The sequence below is a fragment of the Lactuca virosa genome, chromosome 1 (genome assembly GCF_052849685.1).
Source record: "Lactuca virosa cultivar CGN04683 chromosome 1, Lactuca_virosa_CGN04683_v6, whole genome shotgun sequence".
Lineage (NCBI taxonomy): Eukaryota > Viridiplantae > Streptophyta > Magnoliopsida > Asterales > Asteraceae > Lactuca > Lactuca virosa.
Genome location: NC_136426.1, coordinates 261,189,545 through 261,207,289, shown reverse-complemented (window position 1 = coordinate 261,207,289; position 17,745 = coordinate 261,189,545). Strand labels below are relative to the sequence as shown.

The window sequence follows — 17,745 nt, the reverse complement described above, 5'->3', positions numbered from 1 at the left end:
AACGGAGGCCACCCGAGCATAGAAATAGCAAGAAAAAAAAACAAAAAAAAGCCGCACGTAAAATCTAAAAAAACGCAAACGGACAACGAAAAAACGGGGGTGCAACACGAGGACTTCCCAAGGGGTCACCCATCCTAGTACTACTCTCGCCCAAGCACGCTTAACTGCGGAGTTCTGATGGGATCCGGTGCATTAGTGCTGGTATGATCGCACCCGAAATACTATCCATGCTTATTGCTTTTATGTCTTAAAAGAGGCAGAACCTCCTTTGTTTTCGTACGCGAGGCGTGGAACCCACGTGACCGATCGGCTCCGTTCCAAAAATACGAAAACCATCAACCATGAAGCGGAGGCCACCCGAGCATAGAAATAGCAAGAAAGAAAAAAAAAACAAAAAAAAACCGCACGTAAAATCTAAAAAAACGCAAACGGACAACGAAAAAATGGGGTGCAACACGAGGACTTCCCAGGGGGTCACCCATCCTAGTACTACTCTCGCCCAAGCACGCTTAACTGCGGAGTTCTGATGGGATCCGGTGCATTAGTGCTGGTATGATCGCACCGGAAATACTATCCATGCTTATTGCTTGTATGTCTTAAAAGACGCAGAACCTCCTTTGTTTTCGTACGCGAGGCGTGGGACCCACGTGACCGATCGGCTCCGTTCCAAAAATACGAAGACCATGAACCATGAAACGAAGGCCACCCGAGCATAGAAATAGCAAGAAAGAAAAAAAAAACAAAAAAAAACCGCACGTAAAATCTAAAAAAACGCAAACGGACAACGAAAAAGGGGGGTGCAACACGAGGACTTCCCAGGGGGTCACCCATCCTAGTACTACTCTCGCCCAAGCACGCTTAACTGCGGAGTTCTGATGGGATCCGGTGAATTAGTGCTGGTATGATCGCACCCGAAATACTATCCATGCTTATTGCTTGTATGTCTTAAAAGACGCAGAACCACCTTTGTTTTCGTACGCGAGGCGTGGGACCCACGTGACCGATCAGCTCCGTTCCAAAAATACGAAGACCATCAACCATGAAGCGGAGGCCACCCGAGCATAGAAATAGCAAGAAAGAAAAAAAACAAAAAAAAACCGCACGTAAAATCTAAAAAAACGCAAACGGACAACGAAAAAGGGGGGTGCAACACGAGGACTTCCCAGGGGGTCACCCATCCTAGTACTACTCTCGCCCAAGCACGCTTAACTGCGGAGTTCTGATGGGATCCGGTGCATTAGTGCTGGTATGATCGCACCCGAAATACTATCCATGCTTATTGCTTGTATGTCTTAAAAGACGCAGAACCTCCTTTGTTTTCGTACGCGAGGCGTGGGACCCACGTGACCGATCGGCCCCGTTCCAAAAATACGAAGACCATGAACCATGAAACGAAGGCCACCCGAGCATAGAAATAGCAAGAAAGAAAGAAAAACAAAAAAAAACCGCACGTAAAATCTAAAAAAACGCAAACGGACAACGAAAAAGGGGGGTGCAACACGAGGACTTCCCAAGGGGTCACCCATCCTAGTACTACTCTCGCCCAAGCACGCTTAACTGCGAAGTTCTGATGGGATCCGGTGCATTAGTGCTGGTATGATCGCACCCGAAATACTATCCATGCTTATTGCTTTTATGTCTTAAAAGACGCAGAACCTCCTTTGTTTTCGTACGCGAAGCGTGGGACCCACGTGACCGATCGGCTCCGTTCCAAAAATACGAAAACCATCAACCATGAAGCGGTGGCCACCCGAGCATAGAAACAGCAAGAAAGAAAAAAAAACAAAAAAAAACTGCACGTAAAATCTAAAAAAACGCAAACGGACAACGAAAAAGGGGGGTGCAACACGAGGACTTCCCAGGGGGTCACCCATCCTAGTACTACTCTCGCCCAAGCACGCTTAACTGCGGAGTTCTGATGGGATCCGGTGCATTAGTGCTGGTATGATCGCACCCGAAATACTATCCATGCTTATTGCTTGTATGTCTTAAAAGACGCAGAACCTCCTTTGTTTTCGTACGCGAGGCGTGGGACCCACGTGACCGATCGGCTCCGTTCCAAAAATACGAAGACCATGAACCATGAAACGAAGGCCACCCGAGCATAGAAATAGCAAGAAAGAAAAAAAAACAAAAAAAAACCGCACGTAAAATCTAAAAAAACGCAAACGGACAACGAAAAAGGGGGGTGCAACACGAGGACTTCCCAAGGGGTCACCCATCCTAGTACTACTCTCGCCCAAGCACGCTTAACTGCGAAGTTCTGATGGGATCCGGTGCATTAGTGCTGGTATGATCGCACCCGAAATACTATCCATGCTTATTGCTTGTATGTCTTAAAAGACGCAGAACCTCCTTTGTTTTCGTACACGAGGCGTGGGACCCACGTGACCGATCAGCTCCGTTCCAAAAATACGAAGACCATCAACCATGAAGCGGAGGCCACCCGATCATAAAAATAGCAAGAAAGAAAAAAAAAACAAAAAAAAACCGCACGTAAAATCTAAAAAAACGCAAACGGACAACGAAAAAGGGGGTGCAACACGAGGACTTCCCATGGGGTCACCCATCCTAGTACTACTCTCGCCCAAGCACGCTTAACTGCGGAGTTCTGATGGGATCCGGTGCATTAGTGCTGGTATGATCGCACCCGAAATACTGTCCATGCTTATTGCTTGTATGTCTTAAAAGACACAGAACCTCCTTTGTTTTCGTACGCGAGGCGTGGGACCCACGTGACCGATCGGCTCCGTTCCAAAAATACGAAGACCATGAACCATGAAACGGAGGCCACCCGAGCATAGAAATAGCAAGAAAAAAAAACAAAAAAAAGCCGCACGTAAAATCTAAAAAAACGCAAACGGACAACGAAAAAACGGGGGTGCAACACGAGGACTTCCCAAGGGGTCACCCATCCTAGTACTACTCTCGCCCAAGCACGCTTAACTGCGGAGTTCTGATGGGATCCGGTGCATTAGTGCTGGTATGATCGCACCCGAAATACTATCCATGCTTATTGCTTGTATGTCTTAAAAGACGCAGAACCTCCTTTGTTTTCGTACGCGATGCGTGGGACCCACGTGACCGATCAGCTCCGTTCCAAAAATACGAAGACCATCAACCATGAAGCGGAGGCCACCCGAGCATAGAAATAGCAAGAAAGAAAAAAAAAACAAAAAAAAACCGCACGTAAAATCTAAAAAAACGTAAACGGACAACGAAAAAGGGGGGTGCAACACGAGGACTTCCCAGGGGTCACCCATCCTAGTACTACTCTCGCCCAAGCACGCTTAACTGCGGAGTTCTGATGGGATCCGGTGCATTAGTGCTGGTATGATCGCACCCGAAATACTATCCATGCTTATTGTTTTTATGTCTTAAAAGACGCAGAACCTCCTTTGTTTTCGTACGCGAAGCGTGGGACCCACGTGACCGATCGGCTCCGTTCCAAAAATACGAAAACCATCAACCATGAAGCGGTGGCCACCCGAGCATAGAAACAGCAAGAAAGAAAAAAAAACAAAAAAAAACTGCACGTAAAATCTAAAAAAACGCAAACGGACAACGAAAAAGGGGGGTGCAACACGAGGACTTCCCAGGGGGTCACCCATCCTAGTACTACTCTTGCCCAAGCACGCTTAACTGCGGAGTTCTGATGGGATCCGGTGCATTAGTGCTGGTATGATCGCACCCGAAATACTATCCATGCTTATTGCTTGTATGTCTTAAAAGACGCAGAACCTCCTTTGTTTTCGTACGCGAGGCGTGGGACCCACGTGACCGATCGGCTCCGTTCCAAAAATACGAAGACCATGAACCATGAAACGAAGGCCACCCGAGCATAGAAATAGCAAGAAAGAAAAAAAAACAAAAAAAAACCGCACGTAAAATCTAAAAAAACGCAAACGGACAACGAAAAAGGGGGGTGCAACACGAGGACTTCCCAAGGGGTCACCCATCCTAGTACTACTCTCGCCCAAGCACGCTTAACTGCGAAGTTCTGATGGGATCCGGTGCATTAGTGCTGGTATGATCGCACCCGAAATACTATCCATGCTTATTGCTTGTATGTCTTAAAAGACGCAGAACCTCCTTTGTTTTCGTACACGAGGCGTGGGACCCACGTGACCGATCAGCTCCGTTCCAAAAATACGAAGACCATCAACCATGAAGCGGAGGCCACCCGATCATAAAAATAGCAAGAAAGAAAAAAAAACAAAAAAAAACCGCACGTAAAATCTAAAAAAACGCAAACGGACAACGAAAAAGGGGGTGCAACACGAGGACTTCCCATGGGGTCACCCATCCTAGTACTACTCTCGCCCAAGCACGCTTAACTGCGGAGTTCTGATGGGATCCGGTGCATTAGTGCTGGTATGATCGCACCCGAAATACTGTCAATGCTTATTGCTTGTATGTCTTAAAAGACACAGAACCTCCTTTGTTTTCGTACGCGAGGCGTGGGACCCACGTGACCGATCGGCTCCGTTCCAAAAATACGAAGACCATGAACCATGAAACGGAGGCCACCCGAGCATAGAAATAGCAAGAAAAAAAAACAAAAAAAAGCCGCACGTAAAATCTAAAAAAACGCAAACGGACAACGAAAAAACGGGGGTGCAACACGAGGACTTCCCAAGGGGTCACCCATCCTAGTACTACTCTCGCCCAAGCACGCTTAACTGCGGAGTTCTGATGGGATCCGGTGCATTAGTGCTGGTATGATCGCACCCGAAATACTATCCATGCTTATTGCTTTTATGTCTTAAAAGAGGCAGAACCTCCTTTGTTTTCGTACGCGAGGCGTGGAACCCACGTGACCGATCGGCTCCGTTCCAAAAATACGAAAACCATCAACCATGAAGCGGAGGCCACCCGAGCATAGAAATAGCAAGAAAGAAAAAAAAAACAAAAAAAAACCGCACGTAAAATCTAAAAAAACGCAAACGGACAACGAAAAAAGGGGGTGCAACACGAGGACTTCCCAGGGGGTCACCCATCCTAGTACTACTCTCGCCCAAGCACGCTTAACTGCGGAGTTCTGATGGGATCCGGTGCATTAGTGCTGGTATGATCGCACCGGAAATACTATCCATGCTTATTGCTTGTATGTCTTAAAAGACGCAGAACCTCCTTTGTTTTCGTACGCGAGGCGTGGGACCCACGTGACCGATCGGCTCCGTTCCAAAAATACGAAGACCATGAACCATGAAACGAAGGCCACCCGAGCATAGAAATAGCAAGAAAGAAAAAAAAAACAAAAAAAAACCGCACGTAAAATCTAAAAAAACGCAAACGGACAACGAAAAAGGGGGGTGCAACACGAGGACTTCCCAGGGGGTCACCCATCCTAGTACTACTCTCGCCCAAGCACGCTTAACTGCGGAGTTCTGATGGGATCCGGTGAATTAGTGCTGGTATGATCGCACCCGAAATACTATCCATGCTTATTGCTTGTATGTCTTAAAAGACGCAGAACCACCTTTGTTTTCGTACGCGAGGCGTGGGACCCACGTGACCGATCAGCTCCGTTCCAAAAATACGAAGACCATCAACCATGAAGCGGAGGCCACCCGAGCATAGAAATAGCAAGAAAGAAAAAAAACAAAAAAAAACCGCACGTAAAATCTAAAAAAACGCAAACGGACAACGAAAAAGGGGGGTGCAACACGAGGACTTCCCAGGGGGTCACCCATCCTAGTACTACTCTCGCCCAAGCACGCTTAACTGCGGAGTTCTGATGGGATCCGGTGCATTAGTGCTGGTATGATCGCACCCGAAATACTATCCATGCTTATTGCTTGTATGTCTTAAAAGACGCAGAACCTCCTTTGTTTTCGTACGCGAGGCGTGGGACCCACGTGACCGATCGGCTCCGTTCCAAAAATACGAAGACCATGAACCATGAAACGAAGGCCACCCGAGCATAGAAATAGCAAGAAAGAAAGAAAAACAAAAAAAAACCGCACGTAAAATCTAAAAAAACGCAAACGGACAACGAAAAAGGGGGGTGCAACACGAGGACTTCCCAAGGGGTCACCCATCCTAGTACTACTCTCGCCCAAGCACGCTTAACTGCGAAGTTCTGATGGGATCCGGTGCATTAGTGCTGGTATGATCGCACCCGAAATACTATCCATGCTTATTGCTTTTATGTCTTAAAAGACGCAGAACCTCCTTTGTTTTCGTACGCGAAGCGTGGGACCCACGTGACCGATCGGCTCCGTTCCAAAAATACGAAAACCATCAACCATGAAGCGGTGGCCACCCGAGCATAGAAACAGCAAGAAAGAAAAAAAAACAAAAAAAAACTGCACGTAAAATCTAAAAAAACGCAAACGGACAACGAAAAAGGGGGGTGCAACACGAGGACTTCCCAGGGGGTCACCCATCCTAGTACTACTCTCGCCCAAGCACGCTTAACTGCGGAGTTCTGATGGGATCCGGTGCATTAGTGCTGGTATGATCGCACCCGAAATACTATCCATGCTTATTGCTTGTATGTCTTAAAAGACGCAGAACCTCCTTTGTTTTCTTACGCGAGGCGTGGGACCCACGTGACCGATCGGCTCCGTTCCAAAAATACGAAGACCATGAACCATGAAACGAAGGCCACCCGAGCATAGAAATAGCAAGAAAGAAAAAAAAACAAAAAAAAACCGCACGTAAAATCTAAAAAAACGCAAACGGACAACGAAAAAGGGGGGTGCAACACGAGGACTTCCCAAGGGGTCACCCATCCTAGTACTACTCTCGCCCAAGCACGCTTAACTGCGAAGTTCTGATGGGATCCGGTGCATTAGTGCTGGTATGATCGCACCCGAAATACTATCCATGCTTATTGCTTGTATGTCTTAAAAGACGCAGAACCTCCTTTGTTTTCGTACACGAGGCGTGGGACCCACGTGACCGATCAGCTCCGTTCCAAAAATACGAAGACCATCAACCATGAAGCGGAGGCCACCCGATCATAAAAATAGCAAGAAAGAAAAAAAAAACAAAAAAAAACCGCACGTAAAATCTAAAAAAACGCAAACGGACAACGAAAAAGGGGTGCAACACGAGGACTTCCCATGGGGTCACCCATCCTAGTACTACTCTCGCCCAAGCACGCTTAACTGCGGAGTTCTGATGGGATCCGGTGCATTAGTGCTGGTATGATCGCACCCGAAATACTGTCCATGCTTATTGCTTGTATGTCTTAAAAGACACAGAACCTCCTTTGTTTTCGTACGCGAGGCGTGGGACCCACGTGACCGATCGGCTCCGTTCCAAAAATACGAAGACCATGAACCATGAAACGGAGGCCACCCGAGCATAGAAATAGCAAGAAAAAAAAACAAAAAAAAGCCGCACGTAAAATCTAAAAAAACGCAAACGGACAACGAAAAAACGGGGGTGCAACACGAGGACTTCCCAAGGGGTCACCCATCCTAGTACTACTCTCGCCCAAGCACGCTTAACTGCGGAGTTCTGATGGGATCCGGTGCATTAGTGCTGGTATGATCGCACCCGAAATACTATCCATGCTTATTGCTTGTATGTCTTAAAAGACGCAGAACCTCCTTTGTTTTCGTACGCGAGGCGTGGGACCCACGTGACCGATCGGCTCCGTTCCAAAAATACGAAGACCATGAACCATGAAACGAAGGCCACCCGAGCATAGAAATAGCAAGAAAGAAAAAAAAACAAAAAAAAACCGCACGTAAAATCTAAAAAAACGCAAACGGACAACGAAAAAGGGGGGTGCAACACGAGGACTTCCCAAGGGGTCACCCATCCTAGTACTACTCTCGCCCAAGCACGCTTAACTGCGAAGTTCTGATGGGATCCGGTGCATTAGTGCTGGTATGATCGCACCCGAAATACTATCCATGCTTATTGCTTGTATGTCTTAAAAGACGCAGAACCTCCTTTGTTTTCGTACGCGAGGCGTGGAACCCACGTGACCGATCGGCTCCGTTCCAAAAATACGAAAACCATCAACCATGAAGCGGAGGCCACCCGAGCATAGAAATAGCAAGAAAGAAAAAAAAAACAAAAAAAAACCGCACGTAAAATCTAAAAAAACGCAAACGGACAACGAAAAAAGGGGGTGCAACACGAGGACTTCCCAGGGGGTCACCCATCCTAGTACTACTCTCGCCCAAGCACGCTTAACTGCGGAGTTCTGATGGGATCCAGTGCATTAGTGCTGGTATGATCGCACCGGAAATACTATCCATGCTTATTGCTTGTATGTCTTAAAAGACGCAGAACCTCCTTTGTTTTCGTACGCGAGGCGTGGGACCCACGTGACCGATCGGCTCCGTTCCAAAAATACGAAGACCATGAACCATGAAACGAAGGCCACCCGAGCATAGAAATTGCAAGAAAGAAAAAAAAAACAAAAAAAAACCGCACGTAAAATCTAAAAAAACGCAAACGGACAACGAAAAAGGGGGTGCAACACGAGGACTTCCCAGGGGGTCACCCATCCTAGTACTACTCTCGCCCAAGCACGCTTAACTGCGGAGTTCTGATGGGATCCGGTGAATTAGTGCTGGTATGATCGCACCCGAAATACTATCCATGCTTATTGCTTGTATGTCTTAAAAGACGCAGAACCACCTTTGTTTTCGTACGCGAGGCGTGGGACCCACGTGACCGATCAGCTCCGTTCCAAAAATACGAAGACCATCAACCATGAAGCGGAGGCCACCCGAGCATAGAAATAGCAAGAAAGAAAAAAAAACAAAAAAAAACCGCACGTAAAATCTAAAAAAACGCAAACGGACAACGAAAAAGGGGGGTGCAACACGAGGACTTCCCAGGGGGTCACCCATCCTAGTACTACTCTCGCCCAAGCACGCTTAACTGCGGAGTTCTGATGGGATCCGGTGCATTAGTGCTGGTATGATCGCACCCGAAATACTATCCATCCTTATTGCTTGTATGTCTTAAAAGACGCAGAACCTCCTTTGTTTTCGTACGCGATGCGTGGGACCCACGTGACCGATCAGCTCCGTTCCAAAAATACGAAGACCATCAACCATGAAGCGGAGGCCACCCGAGCATAGAAATAGCAAGAAAGAAAAAAAAACAAAAAAAAACCGCACGTAAAATCTAAAAAAACGTAAACGGACAACGAAAAAGGGGGGTGCAACACGAGGACTTCCCAGGGGTCACCCATCCTAGTACTACTCTCGCCCAAGCACGCTTAACTGCGGAGTTCTGATGGGATCCGGTGCATTAGTGCTGGTATGATCGCACCCGAAATACTATCCATGCGTATTGCTTTTATGTCTTAAAAGACACAGAACCTCCTTTGTTTTCGTACGCGAAGCGTGGGACCCACGTGACCGATCGGCTCCGTTCCAAAAATACGAAAACCATCAACCATGAAGCGGTGGCCACCCGAGCATAGAAATAGCAAGAAAGAAAACAAAAAAAACCGCACGTAAAATCTAAAAAAACGCAAACGGGCAACGAAAAAGGGGGGGGGGGGGGTGCAACACGAGGACTTCCCAGGGGGTCACCCATCCTAGTACTACTCTCGCCCAAGCACGCTTAACTGCGGAGTTCTGATGGGATCCGGTGCATTAGTGCTGGTATGATAGCACCCGAAATACTATCCATGCTTATTGCTTTTATGTCTTAAAAGACGCAGAACCTCCTTTGTTTTCGTACGCGAGGCGTGGGACCCACGTGACCGATCGGCTCCGTTCCAAAAATACGAAAACCATCAACCATGAAGCGGAAGCCACCCGAGCATAGAAATAGCAAGAAAGAAAAAAAAACCGCACGTAAAATCTAAAAAAACGCAAACGGACAACGAAAAAACGGGGGTGCAACACGAGGACTTCCCAGGGGGTCACCCATCCTAGTACTACTCTCGCCCACGCACGATTAACTGCGGAATTCTGATGGGATCCGGTGCATTAGTGCTGGTATGATCGCACCCGAAATACTATCCATGCTTATTGATTTTATGTCTTAAAAGACGCAGAACCTCCTTTGTTTTCGTACGCGAGGCGTGGGACCCACGTGACCGATCGGCTCCGTTCCAAAAATACGAAAACCATCAACCATGAAGCGGAGGCCACCCGAGCATAGAAATAGCAAGAAAGAAAAAAAAACAAAAAAAAAACGCACGTAAAATCTAAAAAAACGCAAACGGACAACGAAAAAAGGGAGGTGCAACACGAGGACTTCCCAGGGGGTCACCCATCCTAGTACTACTCTCGCCCAAGCACGCTTAACTGCAGAGTTCTGATGGGATCCGGTGCATTAGTGCTGGTATGATCGCACCCGAAATGCTATCCATGTTTATTGCTTTTATGTCTTAAAAGACGCAGAACCTCCTTTGTTTTCGTACGCGAGGCGTGGAACCCACGTGACCGATCGGCTCCGTTCCAAAAATACGAAAACCATCAACCACGAAACGGAGGCCACCCGAGCATAGAAACAGCAAGAAAGAAAAAAAAAAAAAAAGAAACTGCACGTAAAATCTAAAAAAACGCAAATGGACAACGAAAAAGGGGGGTGCAACACGAGGACTTCCCAGGGGGTCACCCATCCTAGTACTACTCTCGCCCAAGCACGCTTAACTGCGGAGTTCTGATGGGATCCGGTGAATTAGTGCTGGTATGATCGCACCCGAAATACTATCCATGCTTATTGCTTGTATGTCTTAAAAGACGCAGAACCACCTTTGTTTTCGTACGCGAGGCGTGGGACCCACGTGACCGATCAGCTCCGTTCCAAAAATACGAAGACCATCAACCATGAAGCGGAGGCCACCCGAGCATAGAAATAGCAAGAAAGAAAAAAAAACAAAAAAAAACCGCACGTAAAATCTAAAAAAACGCAAACGGACAACGAAAAAGGGGGGTGCAACACGACGACTTCCCAGGGGGTCACCCATCCTAATACTACTCTCGCCCAAGCACGCTTAACTGCGGAGTTCTGATGGGATCCGGTGCATTAGTGCTGGTATGATCGCACCCGAAATACTATCCATGCTTATTGCTTGTATGTCTTAAAAGACGCAGAACCTCCTTTGTTTTCGTACGCGATGCGTGGGACCCACGTGACCGATCAGCTCCGTTCCAAAAATACGAAGACCATCAACCATGAAGCGGAGGCCACCCGAGCATAGAAATAGCAAGAAAGAAAAAAAACAAAAAAAAACCGCACGTAAAATCTAAAAAAACGTAAACGGACAACGAAAAAGGGGGGTGCAACACGAGGACTTCCCAGGGGTCACCCATCCTAGTACTACTCTCGCCCAAGCACGCTTAACTGCGGAGTTCTGATGGGATCTGGTGCATTAGTGCTGGTATGATCGCACCCGAAATACTATCCATGCTTATTGCTTTTATGTCTTAAAAGACACAGAACCTCCTTTGTTTTCGTACGCGAAGCGTGGGACCCACGTGACCGATCGGCTCCGTTCCAAAAATACGAAAACCATCAACCATGAAGCGGTGGCCACCCGAGCATAGAAATAGCAAGAAAGAAAACAAAAAAAACCGCACGTAAAATCTAAAAAAACGCAAACGGGCAACGAAAAAGGGGGGGGGGGGGTGCAACACGAGGACTTCCCAGGGGGTCACCCATCCTAGAACTACTCTCGCCCAAGCACGCTTAACTGCGGAGTTCTGATGGGATCCTGTGCATTAGTGCTGGTATGATAGCACCCGAAATACTATCCATGCTTATTGCTTTTATGTCTTAAAAGACGCAGAACCTCCTTTGTTTTCGTACGCGAGGCGTGGGACCCACGTGACCGATCGGCTCCGTTCCAAAAATACGAAAACCATCAACCATGAAGCGGAGGCCACCCGAGCATAGAAATAGCAAGAAAGAAAAAAAAAACCGCACGTAAAATCTAAAAAAACGCAAACGGACAACGAAAAAACGGGGGTGCAACACGAGGACTTCCCAGGGGGTCACCCATCCTAGTACTACTCTCGCCCACGCACGATTAACTGCGGAATTCTGATGGGATCCGGTGCATTAGTGCTGGTATGATCGCACCCGAAATACTATCCATGCTTATTGATTTTATGTCTTAAAAGACGCAGAACCTCCTTTGTTTTCGTACGCGAGGCGTGGGACCCACGTGACCGATCGGCTCCGTTCCAAAAATACGAAGACCATCAACCATGAAGCGGAGGCCACCCGAGCATAGAAATAGCAAGAAAGAAAAAAAAACAAAAAAAAAACGCACGTAAAATCTAAAAAAACGCAAACGGACAACGAAAAAAGGGAGGTGCAACACGAGGACTTCCCAGGGGGTCACCCATCCTAGTACTACTCTCGCCCAAGCACGCTTAACTGCAGAGTTCTGATGGGATCCGGTGCATTAGTGCTGGTATGATCGCACCCGAAATGCTATCCATGTTTATTGCTTTTATGTCTTAAAAGACGCAGAACCTCCTTTGTTTTCGTACGCGAGGCGTGGAACCCACGTGACCGATCGGCTCCGTTCCAAAAATACGAAAACCATCAACCATGAAACGGAGGCCACCCGAGCATAGAAACAGCAAGAAAGAAAAAAAAAAAAAAAGAAACTGCACGTAAAATCTAAAAAAACGCAAATGGACAACGAAAAAGGGGGGTGCAACACGAGGACTTCCCAGGGGGTCACCCATCCTAGTACTACTCTCGCCCAAGCACGCTTAACTGCGGAGTTCTGATGGGATCCGGTGAATTAGTGCTGGTATGATCGCACCCGAAATACTATCCATGCTTATTGCTTGTATGTCTTAAAAGACGCAGAACCACCTTTGTTTTCGTACGCGAGGCGTGGGACCCACGTGACCGATCAGCTCCGTTCCAAAAATACGAAGACCATCAACCATGAAGCGGAGGCCACCCGAGCATAGAAATAGCAAGAAAGAAAAAAAAACAAAAAAAAACCGCACGTAAAATCTAAAAAAACGCAAACGGACAACGAAAAAGGGGGGTGCAACACGACGACTTCCCAGGGGGTCACCCATCCTAGTACTACTCTCGCCCAAGCACGCTTAACTGCGGATTTCTGATGGGATCCGGTGCATTAGTGCTGGTATGATCGCACCCGAAATACTATCCATGCTTATTGCTTGTATGTCTTAAAAGACGCAGAACCTCCTTTGTTTTCGTACGCGATGCGTGGGACCCACGTGACCGATCAGCTCCGTTCCAAAAATACGAAGACCATCAACCATGAAGCGGAGGCCACCCGAGCATAGAAATAGCAAGAAAGAAAAAAAAACAAAAAAAAACCGCACGTAAAATCTAAAAAAACGTAAACGGACAACGAAAAAGGGGGGTGCAACACGTGGACTTCCCAGGGGTCACCCATCCTAGTACTACTCTCGCCCAAGCACGCTTAACTGCGGAGTTCTGATGGGATCCGGTGCATTAGTGCTGGTATGATCGCACCCGAAATACTATCCATGCTTATTGCTTTTATGTCTTAAAAGACACAGAACCTCCTTTGTTTTCGTATGCGAAGCGTGGGACCCACGTGACCGATCGGCTCCGTTCCAAAAATACGAAAACCATCAACCATGAAGCGGTGGCCACCCGAGCATAGAAATAGCAAGAAAGAAAACAAAAAAAACCGCACGTAAAATCTAAAAAAACGCAAACGGGCAACGAAAAAGGGGGGGGGGGTGCAACACGAGGACTTCCCAGGGGGTCACCCATCCTAGTACTACTCTCGCCCAAGCACGCTTAACTGCGGAGTTCTGATGGGATCCGGTGCATTAGTGCTGGTATGATAGCACCCGAAATACTATCCATGCCTATTGCTTTTATGTCTTAAAAGACGCAGAACCTCCTTTGTTTTCGTACGCGAGGCGTGGGACCCACGTGACCGATCGGCTCCGTTCCAAAAATACGAAAACCATCAACCATGAAGCGGAGGCCACCCGAGCATAGAAATAGCAAGAAAGAAAAAAAAACCGCACGTAAAATCTAAAAAAACGCAAACGGACAACGAAAAAACGGGGGTGCAACACGAGGACTTCCCAGGGGGTCACCCATCCTAGTACTACTCTCGCCCACGCACGATTAACTGCGGAATTCTGATGGGATCCGGTGCATTAGTGCTGGTATGATCGCACCCGAAATACTATCCATGCTTATTGATTTTATGTCTTAAAAGACGCAGAACCTCCTTTGTTTTCGTACGCGAGGCGTGGGACCCACGTGACCGATCGGCTCCGTTCCAAAAATACGAAAACCATCAACCATGAAGCGGAGGCCACCCGAGCATAGAAATAGCAAGAAAGAAAAAAAAACAAAAAAAAAAACGCACGTAAAATCTAAAAAAACGCAAACGGACAACGAAAAAAGGGAGGTGCAACACGAGGACTTCCCAGGGGGTCACCCATCCTAGTACTACTCTCGCCCAAGCACGCTTTACTGCAGAGTTCTGATGGGATCCGGTGCATTAGTGCTGGTATGATCGCACCCGAAATGCTATCCATGTTTATTGCTTTTATGTCTTAAAAGACGCAGAACCTCCTTTGTTTTCGTACGCGAGGCGTGGAACCCACGTGACCGATCGGCTCCGTTCCAAAAATACGAAAACCATCAACCATGAAACGGAGGCCACCCGAGCATAGAAACAGCAAGAAAGAAAAAAAAAAAGAAACTGCACGTAAAATCTAAAAAAACGCAAATGGACAACGAAAAAGGGGGGTGCAACACGAGGACTTTCCAGGGGGTCACCCATCCTAGTACTACCCTCGCCCAAGCACGCTTAACTGCGGAGTTCTGATGGGATCCGGTGCATTAGTGCTGGTATGATCGCACCCAAAATACTATCCATGCTTATTGCTTTTATGTCTTAAAAGACGCAGAACCTCCTTTGTTTTCGTACGCGAGGCGTGGAACCCACGTGACCGATCGGCTCCGTTCCAAAAATACGAAAACCATCAACCATGAAGCGGAGGCCACCCGAGCATAGAAACAGCAAGAAAGAAGAAAAAACAAAAAAAAACTGCACGAAAAATCTAAAAAAACGCAAACGGACAACGAAAAAGGGGGGTGCAACACGAGGACTTCCCAGGGGGTCACCCATCCTAGTACTACTCTCGCCCACGCACGATTAACTGCGGAATTCTGATGGGATCCGGTGCATTAGTGCTGGTATGATCGCACCCGAAATACTATCCATGCTTATTGCTTGTATGTCTTAAAAGACGCAGAACCTCCTTTGTTTTCGTACACGAGGCGTGGGACCCACGTGACCGATCAGCTCCGTTCCAAAAATACGAAGACCATCAACCATGAAGCGGAGGCCACCCGATCATAAAAATAGCAAGAAAGAAAAAAAAACAAAAAAAAAACCGCACGTAAAATCTAAAAAAACGCAAACGGACAACGAAAAAGGGGGTGCAACACGAGGACTTCCCATGGGGTCACCCATCCTAGTACTACTCTCGCCCAAGCACGCTTAACTGCGGAGTTCTGATGGGATCCGGTGCATTAGTGCTGGTATGATCGCACCCGAAATACTGTCCATGCTTATTGCTTGTATGTCTTAAAAGACACAGAACCTCCTTTGTTTTCGTACGCGAGGCGTGGGATCCACGTGACCGATCGGCTCCGTTCCAAAAATACGAAGACCATGAACCATGAAACGGAGGCCACCCGAGCATAGAAATAGCAAGAAAAAAAAACAAAAAAAAACCGCACGTAAAATCTAAAAAAACGCAAACGGACAACAAAAAACGGGGGTGCAACACGAGGACTTACCAGGGGGTCACCCATCCTAGTACTACTCTCGCCCAAGCACGATTAACTGCGGAATTCTGATGGGATCCGGTGCATTAGTGCTGGTATGATCGCACCCGAAATACTATCCATGCTTATTGATTTTATGTCTTAAAAGACGCAGAACCTCCTTTGTTTTCGTACGCGAGGCGTGGGACCCACGTGACCGATCGGCTCCGTTCCAAAAATACGAAAACCATCAACCATGAAGCGGAGGCCACCCGAGCATAGAAATAGCAAGAAAGAAAAAAAAACAAAAAAAAAAACGCACGTAAAATCTAAAAAAACGCAAACGGACAACGAAAAAAAGGAGGTGCAACACGAGGACTTCCCAGGGGGTCACCCATCCTAGTACTACTCTCGCCCAAGCACGCTTAACTGCAGAGTTCTGATGGGATCCGGTGCATTAGTGCTGGTATGATCGCACCCGAAATGCTATCCATGTTTATTGCTTTTATGTCTTAAAAGACGCAGAACCTCCTTTGTTTTCGTACGCGAGGCGTGGAACCCACGTGACCGATCGGCTCCGTTCCAAAAATACGAAAACCATCAACCATGAAACGGAGGCCACCCGAGCATAGAAACAGCAAGAAAGAAAAAAAAAAAAAAAGAAACTGCACGTAAAATCTAAAAAAACGCAAATGGACAACGAAAAAGGGGGTGCAACACGAGGACTTCCCAGGGGGTCACCCATCCTAGTACTACTCTCGCCCAAGCACGCTTAACTGCGGAGTTCTGATGGGATCCGGTGCATTAGTGCTGGTATGATCGCACCCAAAATACTATCCATGCTTATTGCTTTTATGTCTTAAAAGACGCAGAACCTCCTTTGTTTTCGTACGCGAGGCGTGGAACCCACGTGACCGATCGGCTCCGTTCCAAAAATACGAAAACCATCAACCATGAAGCGGAGGCCATCCGAGCATAGAAACAGCAAGAAAGAAAAAAAAACAAAAAAAACTGCACGTAAAATCTAAAAAAACGCAAACGGACAACGAAAAAGGGGGGTGCAACACGAGGACTTCCCAGGGGGTCACCCATCCTAGTACTACTCTCGCCCAAGCACGCTTAACTGCGGAGTTCTGATGGGATCCGGTGCATTAGTGCTGGTATGATCGCACCTGAAATACTATCCATGCTTATTGCTTGTATGTCTTAAAAGACGCAGAACCTCCTTTGTTTTCGTACGCGAGGCGTGGGACCCACGTGACCGATCGGCTCCGTTCCAAAAATACGAAGACCATGAACCATGAAACGAAGGCCACCCGAGCATAGAAATAGCAAGAAAGAAAAAAAAACAAAAAAAAAACCACACGTAAAATCTAAAAAAACGCAAACGGACAACGAAAAAAGGGGGGTGCAACACGAGGACTTCCCAAGGGGTCACCCATCCTAGTACTACTCTCGCCCAAGCACGCTTAACTGCGGAGTTCTGATGGGATCCGGTGCATTAGTGCTGGTATGATCGCACCCGAAATACTATCCATGCTTATTGCTTTTATGTCTTAAAAGACGCAGAACCTCCTTTGTTTTCGTACGCGAGGCGTGGAACCCACGTGACCGATCGGCTCCGTTCCAAAAATACGAAAACCATCAACCATGAAGCGGAGGCCACCCGAGCATAGAAATAGCAAGAAAGAAAAAAAAACAAAAAAAAACTGCACGTAAAATCTAAAAAAACGCAAACGGACAACGAAAAAGGGGGGTGCAACACGAGGACTTCCCAGGGGGTCACCCATCCTAGTACTACTCTCGCCCATGCACGCTTAACTGCGGAGTTCTGATGGGATCCGGTGCATTAGTGCTGGTATGATCGCACCCGAAATACTGTCCATGCTTATTGCTTGTATGTCTTAAAAGACACAGAACCTCCTTTGTTTTCGTACGCGAGGCGTGGGATCCACGTGACCGATCGGCTCCGTTCCAAAAATACGAAGACCATGAACCATGAAACGGAGGCCACCCGAGCATAGAAATAGCAAGAAAAAA

General features: G+C 47.3%; 51 non-coding genes across 51 annotated transcripts; all 51 read right to left on the bottom strand.

The window, feature by feature from the left end:
* Nucleotides 1-96: 96 nt before the first annotated feature.
* On the bottom strand, nucleotides 97-215 carry LOC145153362 (5S ribosomal RNA). Its single transcript, XR_013733875.1, has one exon. It is a non-coding gene; the product is annotated as a 5S ribosomal RNA (ribosomal RNA).
* A 230-nt stretch (nucleotides 216-445) lies between these two features.
* Nucleotides 446-564, bottom strand: LOC145136979 (5S ribosomal RNA). Its single transcript, XR_013720822.1, has one exon. It is a non-coding gene; the product is annotated as a 5S ribosomal RNA (ribosomal RNA).
* A 230-nt stretch (nucleotides 565-794) lies between these two features.
* LOC145154844 (5S ribosomal RNA) lies at nucleotides 795-913 on the bottom strand. The gene has a single exon (XR_013735308.1). It is a non-coding gene; the product is annotated as a 5S ribosomal RNA (ribosomal RNA).
* A 228-nt stretch (nucleotides 914-1,141) lies between these two features.
* LOC145152989 (5S ribosomal RNA) lies at nucleotides 1,142-1,260 on the bottom strand. The gene has a single exon (XR_013733512.1). It is a non-coding gene; the product is annotated as a 5S ribosomal RNA (ribosomal RNA).
* Nucleotides 1,261-1,489: 229 nt separating this feature from the next.
* On the bottom strand, nucleotides 1,490-1,608 carry LOC145139236 (5S ribosomal RNA). The gene has a single exon (XR_013721861.1). It is a non-coding gene; the product is annotated as a 5S ribosomal RNA (ribosomal RNA).
* A 229-nt stretch (nucleotides 1,609-1,837) lies between these two features.
* LOC145152977 (5S ribosomal RNA) lies at nucleotides 1,838-1,956 on the bottom strand. The gene has a single exon (XR_013733499.1). It is a non-coding gene; the product is annotated as a 5S ribosomal RNA (ribosomal RNA).
* A 229-nt stretch (nucleotides 1,957-2,185) lies between these two features.
* On the bottom strand, nucleotides 2,186-2,304 carry LOC145139232 (5S ribosomal RNA). Its single transcript, XR_013721860.1, has one exon. It is a non-coding gene; the product is annotated as a 5S ribosomal RNA (ribosomal RNA).
* Nucleotides 2,305-2,533: 229 nt separating this feature from the next.
* On the bottom strand, nucleotides 2,534-2,652 carry LOC145152746 (5S ribosomal RNA). Its single transcript, XR_013733269.1, has one exon. It is a non-coding gene; the product is annotated as a 5S ribosomal RNA (ribosomal RNA).
* A 226-nt stretch (nucleotides 2,653-2,878) lies between these two features.
* On the bottom strand, nucleotides 2,879-2,997 carry LOC145153361 (5S ribosomal RNA). Its single transcript, XR_013733874.1, has one exon. It is a non-coding gene; the product is annotated as a 5S ribosomal RNA (ribosomal RNA).
* Nucleotides 2,998-3,227: 230 nt separating this feature from the next.
* LOC145143123 (5S ribosomal RNA) lies at nucleotides 3,228-3,345 on the bottom strand. Its single transcript, XR_013724179.1, has one exon. It is a non-coding gene; the product is annotated as a 5S ribosomal RNA (ribosomal RNA).
* A 229-nt stretch (nucleotides 3,346-3,574) lies between these two features.
* Nucleotides 3,575-3,693, bottom strand: LOC145134267 (5S ribosomal RNA). Its single transcript, XR_013719052.1, has one exon. It is a non-coding gene; the product is annotated as a 5S ribosomal RNA (ribosomal RNA).
* A 229-nt stretch (nucleotides 3,694-3,922) lies between these two features.
* On the bottom strand, nucleotides 3,923-4,041 carry LOC145139225 (5S ribosomal RNA). The gene has a single exon (XR_013721857.1). It is a non-coding gene; the product is annotated as a 5S ribosomal RNA (ribosomal RNA).
* A 228-nt stretch (nucleotides 4,042-4,269) lies between these two features.
* LOC145152744 (5S ribosomal RNA) lies at nucleotides 4,270-4,388 on the bottom strand. Its single transcript, XR_013733267.1, has one exon. It is a non-coding gene; the product is annotated as a 5S ribosomal RNA (ribosomal RNA).
* A 226-nt stretch (nucleotides 4,389-4,614) lies between these two features.
* On the bottom strand, nucleotides 4,615-4,733 carry LOC145153360 (5S ribosomal RNA). Its single transcript, XR_013733873.1, has one exon. It is a non-coding gene; the product is annotated as a 5S ribosomal RNA (ribosomal RNA).
* Nucleotides 4,734-4,963: 230 nt separating this feature from the next.
* LOC145136973 (5S ribosomal RNA) lies at nucleotides 4,964-5,082 on the bottom strand. Its single transcript, XR_013720821.1, has one exon. It is a non-coding gene; the product is annotated as a 5S ribosomal RNA (ribosomal RNA).
* Nucleotides 5,083-5,312: 230 nt separating this feature from the next.
* LOC145154842 (5S ribosomal RNA) lies at nucleotides 5,313-5,431 on the bottom strand. Its single transcript, XR_013735305.1, has one exon. It is a non-coding gene; the product is annotated as a 5S ribosomal RNA (ribosomal RNA).
* A 228-nt stretch (nucleotides 5,432-5,659) lies between these two features.
* Nucleotides 5,660-5,778, bottom strand: LOC145152965 (5S ribosomal RNA). Its single transcript, XR_013733488.1, has one exon. It is a non-coding gene; the product is annotated as a 5S ribosomal RNA (ribosomal RNA).
* Nucleotides 5,779-6,007: 229 nt separating this feature from the next.
* LOC145139221 (5S ribosomal RNA) lies at nucleotides 6,008-6,126 on the bottom strand. The gene has a single exon (XR_013721856.1). It is a non-coding gene; the product is annotated as a 5S ribosomal RNA (ribosomal RNA).
* Nucleotides 6,127-6,355: 229 nt separating this feature from the next.
* On the bottom strand, nucleotides 6,356-6,474 carry LOC145152953 (5S ribosomal RNA). Its single transcript, XR_013733477.1, has one exon. It is a non-coding gene; the product is annotated as a 5S ribosomal RNA (ribosomal RNA).
* Nucleotides 6,475-6,703: 229 nt separating this feature from the next.
* Nucleotides 6,704-6,822, bottom strand: LOC145139215 (5S ribosomal RNA). Its single transcript, XR_013721855.1, has one exon. It is a non-coding gene; the product is annotated as a 5S ribosomal RNA (ribosomal RNA).
* A 228-nt stretch (nucleotides 6,823-7,050) lies between these two features.
* Nucleotides 7,051-7,169, bottom strand: LOC145152743 (5S ribosomal RNA). Its single transcript, XR_013733266.1, has one exon. It is a non-coding gene; the product is annotated as a 5S ribosomal RNA (ribosomal RNA).
* Nucleotides 7,170-7,395: 226 nt separating this feature from the next.
* LOC145153359 (5S ribosomal RNA) lies at nucleotides 7,396-7,514 on the bottom strand. The gene has a single exon (XR_013733872.1). It is a non-coding gene; the product is annotated as a 5S ribosomal RNA (ribosomal RNA).
* Nucleotides 7,515-7,743: 229 nt separating this feature from the next.
* LOC145139210 (5S ribosomal RNA) lies at nucleotides 7,744-7,862 on the bottom strand. Its single transcript, XR_013721854.1, has one exon. It is a non-coding gene; the product is annotated as a 5S ribosomal RNA (ribosomal RNA).
* A 230-nt stretch (nucleotides 7,863-8,092) lies between these two features.
* Nucleotides 8,093-8,211, bottom strand: LOC145144992 (5S ribosomal RNA). Its single transcript, XR_013725987.1, has one exon. It is a non-coding gene; the product is annotated as a 5S ribosomal RNA (ribosomal RNA).
* Nucleotides 8,212-8,440: 229 nt separating this feature from the next.
* On the bottom strand, nucleotides 8,441-8,559 carry LOC145154841 (5S ribosomal RNA). Its single transcript, XR_013735304.1, has one exon. It is a non-coding gene; the product is annotated as a 5S ribosomal RNA (ribosomal RNA).
* A 229-nt stretch (nucleotides 8,560-8,788) lies between these two features.
* LOC145152942 (5S ribosomal RNA) lies at nucleotides 8,789-8,907 on the bottom strand. Its single transcript, XR_013733466.1, has one exon. It is a non-coding gene; the product is annotated as a 5S ribosomal RNA (ribosomal RNA).
* A 229-nt stretch (nucleotides 8,908-9,136) lies between these two features.
* Nucleotides 9,137-9,254, bottom strand: LOC145143112 (5S ribosomal RNA). Its single transcript, XR_013724168.1, has one exon. It is a non-coding gene; the product is annotated as a 5S ribosomal RNA (ribosomal RNA).
* A 231-nt stretch (nucleotides 9,255-9,485) lies between these two features.
* LOC145155845 (5S ribosomal RNA) lies at nucleotides 9,486-9,604 on the bottom strand. The gene has a single exon (XR_013736273.1). It is a non-coding gene; the product is annotated as a 5S ribosomal RNA (ribosomal RNA).
* Nucleotides 9,605-9,824: 220 nt separating this feature from the next.
* LOC145147499 (5S ribosomal RNA) lies at nucleotides 9,825-9,943 on the bottom strand. Its single transcript, XR_013728400.1, has one exon. It is a non-coding gene; the product is annotated as a 5S ribosomal RNA (ribosomal RNA).
* Nucleotides 9,944-10,173: 230 nt separating this feature from the next.
* Nucleotides 10,174-10,292, bottom strand: LOC145142200 (5S ribosomal RNA). The gene has a single exon (XR_013723279.1). It is a non-coding gene; the product is annotated as a 5S ribosomal RNA (ribosomal RNA).
* A 229-nt stretch (nucleotides 10,293-10,521) lies between these two features.
* On the bottom strand, nucleotides 10,522-10,640 carry LOC145154840 (5S ribosomal RNA). The gene has a single exon (XR_013735303.1). It is a non-coding gene; the product is annotated as a 5S ribosomal RNA (ribosomal RNA).
* A 229-nt stretch (nucleotides 10,641-10,869) lies between these two features.
* On the bottom strand, nucleotides 10,870-10,988 carry LOC145146692 (5S ribosomal RNA). The gene has a single exon (XR_013727624.1). It is a non-coding gene; the product is annotated as a 5S ribosomal RNA (ribosomal RNA).
* A 228-nt stretch (nucleotides 10,989-11,216) lies between these two features.
* LOC145146718 (5S ribosomal RNA) lies at nucleotides 11,217-11,334 on the bottom strand. The gene has a single exon (XR_013727649.1). It is a non-coding gene; the product is annotated as a 5S ribosomal RNA (ribosomal RNA).
* A 230-nt stretch (nucleotides 11,335-11,564) lies between these two features.
* LOC145149018 (5S ribosomal RNA) lies at nucleotides 11,565-11,683 on the bottom strand. The gene has a single exon (XR_013729880.1). It is a non-coding gene; the product is annotated as a 5S ribosomal RNA (ribosomal RNA).
* A 221-nt stretch (nucleotides 11,684-11,904) lies between these two features.
* LOC145147498 (5S ribosomal RNA) lies at nucleotides 11,905-12,023 on the bottom strand. Its single transcript, XR_013728399.1, has one exon. It is a non-coding gene; the product is annotated as a 5S ribosomal RNA (ribosomal RNA).
* A 230-nt stretch (nucleotides 12,024-12,253) lies between these two features.
* On the bottom strand, nucleotides 12,254-12,372 carry LOC145142192 (5S ribosomal RNA). Its single transcript, XR_013723274.1, has one exon. It is a non-coding gene; the product is annotated as a 5S ribosomal RNA (ribosomal RNA).
* Nucleotides 12,373-12,601: 229 nt separating this feature from the next.
* On the bottom strand, nucleotides 12,602-12,720 carry LOC145154839 (5S ribosomal RNA). The gene has a single exon (XR_013735302.1). It is a non-coding gene; the product is annotated as a 5S ribosomal RNA (ribosomal RNA).
* Nucleotides 12,721-12,949: 229 nt separating this feature from the next.
* On the bottom strand, nucleotides 12,950-13,068 carry LOC145147419 (5S ribosomal RNA). The gene has a single exon (XR_013728323.1). It is a non-coding gene; the product is annotated as a 5S ribosomal RNA (ribosomal RNA).
* Nucleotides 13,069-13,297: 229 nt separating this feature from the next.
* On the bottom strand, nucleotides 13,298-13,415 carry LOC145142527 (5S ribosomal RNA). The gene has a single exon (XR_013723582.1). It is a non-coding gene; the product is annotated as a 5S ribosomal RNA (ribosomal RNA).
* Nucleotides 13,416-13,643: 228 nt separating this feature from the next.
* LOC145155844 (5S ribosomal RNA) lies at nucleotides 13,644-13,762 on the bottom strand. The gene has a single exon (XR_013736272.1). It is a non-coding gene; the product is annotated as a 5S ribosomal RNA (ribosomal RNA).
* A 220-nt stretch (nucleotides 13,763-13,982) lies between these two features.
* Nucleotides 13,983-14,101, bottom strand: LOC145147497 (5S ribosomal RNA). Its single transcript, XR_013728398.1, has one exon. It is a non-coding gene; the product is annotated as a 5S ribosomal RNA (ribosomal RNA).
* A 231-nt stretch (nucleotides 14,102-14,332) lies between these two features.
* Nucleotides 14,333-14,451, bottom strand: LOC145146120 (5S ribosomal RNA). Its single transcript, XR_013727071.1, has one exon. It is a non-coding gene; the product is annotated as a 5S ribosomal RNA (ribosomal RNA).
* A 225-nt stretch (nucleotides 14,452-14,676) lies between these two features.
* On the bottom strand, nucleotides 14,677-14,795 carry LOC145155611 (5S ribosomal RNA). The gene has a single exon (XR_013736042.1). It is a non-coding gene; the product is annotated as a 5S ribosomal RNA (ribosomal RNA).
* Nucleotides 14,796-15,024: 229 nt separating this feature from the next.
* Nucleotides 15,025-15,143, bottom strand: LOC145147495 (5S ribosomal RNA). Its single transcript, XR_013728396.1, has one exon. It is a non-coding gene; the product is annotated as a 5S ribosomal RNA (ribosomal RNA).
* Nucleotides 15,144-15,372: 229 nt separating this feature from the next.
* Nucleotides 15,373-15,491, bottom strand: LOC145152742 (5S ribosomal RNA). The gene has a single exon (XR_013733265.1). It is a non-coding gene; the product is annotated as a 5S ribosomal RNA (ribosomal RNA).
* A 225-nt stretch (nucleotides 15,492-15,716) lies between these two features.
* Nucleotides 15,717-15,835, bottom strand: LOC145149034 (5S ribosomal RNA). The gene has a single exon (XR_013729896.1). It is a non-coding gene; the product is annotated as a 5S ribosomal RNA (ribosomal RNA).
* A 231-nt stretch (nucleotides 15,836-16,066) lies between these two features.
* On the bottom strand, nucleotides 16,067-16,185 carry LOC145142170 (5S ribosomal RNA). Its single transcript, XR_013723254.1, has one exon. It is a non-coding gene; the product is annotated as a 5S ribosomal RNA (ribosomal RNA).
* A 228-nt stretch (nucleotides 16,186-16,413) lies between these two features.
* LOC145152931 (5S ribosomal RNA) lies at nucleotides 16,414-16,532 on the bottom strand. The gene has a single exon (XR_013733454.1). It is a non-coding gene; the product is annotated as a 5S ribosomal RNA (ribosomal RNA).
* Nucleotides 16,533-16,760: 228 nt separating this feature from the next.
* Nucleotides 16,761-16,879, bottom strand: LOC145155174 (5S ribosomal RNA). Its single transcript, XR_013735628.1, has one exon. It is a non-coding gene; the product is annotated as a 5S ribosomal RNA (ribosomal RNA).
* Nucleotides 16,880-17,110: 231 nt separating this feature from the next.
* On the bottom strand, nucleotides 17,111-17,229 carry LOC145153357 (5S ribosomal RNA). The gene has a single exon (XR_013733871.1). It is a non-coding gene; the product is annotated as a 5S ribosomal RNA (ribosomal RNA).
* A 229-nt stretch (nucleotides 17,230-17,458) lies between these two features.
* LOC145154192 (5S ribosomal RNA) lies at nucleotides 17,459-17,577 on the bottom strand. Its single transcript, XR_013734677.1, has one exon. It is a non-coding gene; the product is annotated as a 5S ribosomal RNA (ribosomal RNA).
* Nucleotides 17,578-17,745: the final 168 nt, after the last annotated feature.